The 4,959-nt window shown below is 45.4% G+C and overlaps 1 non-coding gene across 1 annotated transcript; it reads right to left on the bottom strand.

The window, feature by feature from the left end:
* Window positions 1-2,414: 2,414 nt before the first annotated feature.
* LOC121438943 lies at window positions 2,415-2,602 on the bottom strand. The gene has a single exon (XR_005973135.1). It is a non-coding gene; the product is annotated as a U2 spliceosomal RNA (small nuclear RNA).
* Window positions 2,603-4,959: the final 2,357 nt, after the last annotated feature.

Genomic DNA, 4,959 nt, shown 5'->3' with positions numbered 1-4,959 from the left:
TGGAGTGGGAGAATCATGGCGACTCCCTGACTCAGCTTCTTTCTCCCAGCATTCTGTTCTGTTTACTCTGCCTACCTAAGGGTTGGCCTATCAAATGGGTCTAGGCAGTTTCTTTATTAATAAGAAATCACTCCCACATCACATACAAAGATATATATTTTAGATAGGTGGCTGGTTTTCAAACACTTTAGAGACCTACAAACTATGGCATTTAAGATGTTTTAATGACAAGGATTTTCATGATAATGAGACATATCTGCTCTTAGCAACACTAATTTACTTCAGAAAAGGATGATGGGTATTGAACAACCTCCATATGGAGTTTGTTTTCATTGTGGCAAAGTTAGTCACTGGGCAAAGCACTGCCTCCACTGCTGACAATAGGTTGCCCAAACTAGACAAGCAGAACACAAAAGAAAGCAGTTGCTGAGCTTTACCAAGACAAGGTAGGCCAGTTCTTCAAAATTTCCTGCTTGACAAAAAAGTCCGTCAGACATTCTAGGCCTATAGACTGAAGATGGGTGCCCCAATCTTACAGAGAAACCATGGGTGGCTGTCCAGGCAGTCAGATGCCTCTGTCATTTCTATAGTTTTGGAAGGTGCTTGTGCTACACTTCCTGTTTACTCAGGTAATATTATATCCTTGGGTCTTTGATGGGGTCGGAGACTAATAGTTATAGTTACAGTTTTCCTTGTTACCAAATTCAAAAAAGAAATTCACAAAAAAGATGCAAAGTTTGCAAAGTGGAAAAACAAAAGCTTTAGCTACGTATCTAAGAAGATGCTGTAAGGTCTAAAAAGGTATTTTTAAGTTGATAATACAAGTTATGATAGAAAATAAATTAGGCACAAAACTTTTGACTCACCAATATAGGATAGATAATATAATACTTTCTCTCATTTGCAAAATACAGCTAGACTGTACATTGTAAATATAATTCTTACCTGATAATTGTTCTTATTGTATATAGTTTTACCGTATTAGAATTAAAACCTTCCCTTTTCATTTAGACAAAAAGGAGGAAATGTTTTGAGATATTTGATTACTGTGTGAAGATGTACTGATGGGGTATAATAAAAAGATAACTGGCCAATAGCTAGGCAGGAGAGATAGGCAGGACTTTTGCGCAAAGAGAGATCTCTGGGAAGAAGAAAGGCAGAGTCACCAGCCAGATGCAGAAGTAGGAGGATGGGCAGTACAGAGAGATGAATTAACAAACTGTGCAGCAGAATGTAGATTTAAAAATATGGGTTAATTTAAGTTATAAGAACTAATTAGGAATAAACCTAAGCTAAGGTCAAGCTTTCATAATTAATAAGTCTGTGTCATTATTTGCAGGCTGGTGATCAGGACAAGAAACTGCTACTACTACTACTACTACTACAACACACACACACACACACACACACACACACACACACCACATCTTCATTCCTTCCAGAACAGTTACAGATTCTCTACTGCCCCCTGGAATACATGTTCCTATCCACATGTCCTCCTGGCCAGGTTCTCCAAAGCTTTTTTTTTTTTTTCTAACTGGTTTTTAGACACAGGATTTCTCTGTGTAGCCCTGGCTGTCCTAAACTCTCTTTGTAGACCAGGCTGGCCTCAAACTCACAGAGACTCACCTGCCTCTGCCTCCCAAGTACTTGGATTAAAAGTGTGTACCACCACCACCCAGCCTCTCTAAAGCTTTGATGAGACCAAATGAAGCCTGTCTCAAGGGTGGAAATCCATCAGGTTAGAAGTCCTGCATGGGGACTCAGCGAGCTGTGTGAGAGGTCCTCTCTGCCTTCCTGTCACTCACTGAGTTCTGGGAGTCCCCCATTTCCGAAGCCACGTGTTGCCCAGCACAGTGGTTGTTGGTGCTGACTCCTGCTAGGAATGTCATTCTCAGCTAAGGAGATTCCGAGGTAGGGGTGCAGCCACAGGTGGCTGGTATTTCAAAGCACCCCCGTGACTCTAACAGGCAGCCAGGATAAGGACCCACAAGACTGGATGCTCTGTTGGGCCAGTGTGGTCGTTTGAATAAGGATGGCACCATAGGCTCATAGGTTTGAATACTTAGTCACCAGGGAGTGGGCACTATTTGAAGGATTAGGGGTGTGGCCTTATTGGAGGAAGTTTGTCACTAAGGGTGGGCTTTGAGTTTCCAAGTCCAGAGCCTCTCTTCCAGCTGCCTGTGGATCCAGATGTAGAGCTCTTTGCTATCATGTCTCCTGTGTGTTGCCGTGCTCCCCACCATGAGGACGATGGACCAAACCTCTGAACTCTAAGTCAGCCCCAAATAAATGTTTTCCTTTATAAAAGTTGCCAAGGTCTTGGTGTCTCTTCACAGCAACAGAGCACTGACTAGGACACCCAGCCTTCCTAGTACTGTCTTCTGGGCAAGATGAGGTCTGTGCCTAGTAAAGGAAGCTGCCTTCAAGGCGGAATGCTTCAGTTCCGCCCCCTGTGACCTTGAAAAGGTCACCTCCACCCCACGTCATCTTGCCCCTTTCAAATTCCATGAATCTAAGTCTCTTAAATCTATGATCCTAATGCCAAGTTAAGAATTCCCAGAGACTACACTTGATCTTAGCCAAAAGGCCGAGAAGCGATGAGGGGTGCACCCACACACTGAGACAATGGGGATGTTCTACTGGGAACTCACCAAGACCAGCTGGCCTGGGTCTGGAAAAGCCTGGGACAAAACCGGACTCTCTGAACATAACGGACAATGAGGACTACTGAGAACTCAAGAACAATGGCAATGGGTTTCTGATCCTACTGCACGTACTGGCTTTGTGGGAGCCTAGGCAGTTTGGATGCTCAACTTACTAGACCTGGATGGAGGTGGGGGGTTCCCTGGACTTCCCACAGGACAGGGAACCCTGATTGCTTTTCGGGCTGAGGGGGGGGGGGGGACTTAATTAGGGGAGGGGGAGGGAAATGGGAGGCGGTGGCTGGGAAGAGACAGAAATCTTTAATAAATAAATAAATTTAAAATTAAAAAAAAAATAATAAAAAAAAAAGAAAAGAAAAAAAAAAAGAATTCCCAGAGAGCTGATTATCCATCCCAGGTTTCTGCTTGAGTTCCTGCCCTGGCTTCCCTCAGTAATGAATTATGATGTAGAAGTATAAAGCAAACAAAATTCTTTCCTCCCCAGCTTTGGCTGTGGTGTTTGTCACAGCTACTGTAAGCCTGACTGAGACCACAGGGGTCTGGTGGCTGTGAGGAGGGTTGTGGCTTGAGTTGGTGGTTGTGGGTTACAGTTGTCATTACGCAGAGGTGGCTGTCACTGAGGAGAGAGTCAGATTTTTAGTTTGTTTTAGTTTTTTTTTTTTGCGTTTATATTATATCTTTTACTAGAAAGGGTTTTTTTGTTTTTTTTATTAATTTATTTATTTATTAAAGATTTCTGTCTCTTCCCCGCCACCGCCTCCCATTTCCCTTCCCCTCCCCCAATTAAGTCCCCCCCCCCCCCTCAGCCCGAAAAGCAATCAGGGTTCCCTGTTCTGTGGGAAGTCCAAGGAACTCCCACCTCCATCCAGGTCTAGTAAGTTGAGCATCCAAACTGCCTAGGCTCCCACAAAGCCAGTGCGTGCCCTAGGATCAGAAACCCATTGCCATTGTTCTTGAGTTCTCAACATATAGGCATCCTCCTGGATATTAACCTTCAGCAAGCAATGAAAGGAGACAGAGACAGAGACCCACATTGGAGCACAGGACTGAAATCTCAAGGTTCAAATCAGGAGCAGAAGGAGAGAGAGCACAAGCAAGGAACTCAGGACCACGAGGGGTGCACCCACACACTGAGACAATGGGGATGTTCTACTGGGAACTCACCAAGACCAGCTGGCCTGGGTCTGGAAAAGCCTGGGATAAAACCGGACTCTCTGAACATAGCAGACAATGAGGACTAGTTTGTTTTAGTTTTGAGACAGGATCTTGTGTAGCTCCGGCTGAAGTTGAACTCCTTAAGTAGCTGAGGAAGACCTTGAACTCCCAATCCTTCTTACTATATTTCATCCAGGTACAGCCTTGGCCACCGAGTACCTCTCAAGGTCAGGTTTTGACTAAGGGTGAAAACTAGGGTCAAGTTCATGACCAAACACAGACCACTGCCTTCTTCTGTGTCATCGACTCCACCTTCTGAGAAGTACACAGAATCCAGTCAGGGGCAACTTTGTTATCCTCTGAGCAATACTTCGTTAATAGCCTCAGCTTAATCTCCTGTTGGTGGTTAGTCTTTTTTATTTTTTTTTTTGTAACTTTAGTTTGTTCTTTGATAATTTCACACATGCATATGGCGCATTCTATGCCCCGTCGCCCCCACGTACTCCTCTCTCCCTCCCACTCTCGTATGAGACCCTATCTTGGGTAGCCCAGGCTGGCCCCAGTCTCCTGAACATTCCGACTGCACCGCACACACGCTGGGATTATATGCTTGCAGCCACAGATCCCAGCTCGGGCCCCTGCTGACCCCCTCCACCCCCAAATGCTCCCTTTCTCGCACTCATGCCATTCTGCTTTCTCTCGGGACACACTGAGTTCAACTAAGGCCATCGGTACAACTGTGGGCCCGGAGCACCCGTTGGCGCCTGCAGGCTCAGCAGAGGGTGGCGGCAGTGGCGGGGTTCTGTGGGACCTTCTTCACTCACGCTAACTTTTTTTAATCTTTCAATTCTTTTGACTAGAGGTTTTTTTTGTTTTGTTTTGTTTTGCAGGAGGGCTCTGGAAGCCAGACAGCAAAGCCCTTGCCTTTCTTCTTCCTGCTTTATTCTATTTGCTCACTGATGTGACAGGACTCGAGTAGGCTCACAGGCACAGTGACATCTTACTGGCTTCAGGATGACAATCCCTCACCCCTTTTGTACCTTCGCCCCTGGACCCCTGCCCGTTTCCTGTTTGCTCTAACGCCTTTGTAAACAGCTCCCCTGCAGTAAGTCCACTTCACAGACCAAGATGGAAAGGG

Source organism: Microtus oregoni, unplaced genomic scaffold (genome assembly GCF_018167655.1).
Source record: "Microtus oregoni isolate MIOR12 unplaced genomic scaffold, Mior012 000058F_ref0000040, whole genome shotgun sequence".
Classification (NCBI taxonomy): Eukaryota; Metazoa; Chordata; class Mammalia; order Rodentia; family Cricetidae; genus Microtus; species Microtus oregoni.
Note: the sequence above shows the minus strand (reverse complement) of the source record. Positions and strands in the feature narration are given on the sequence as shown.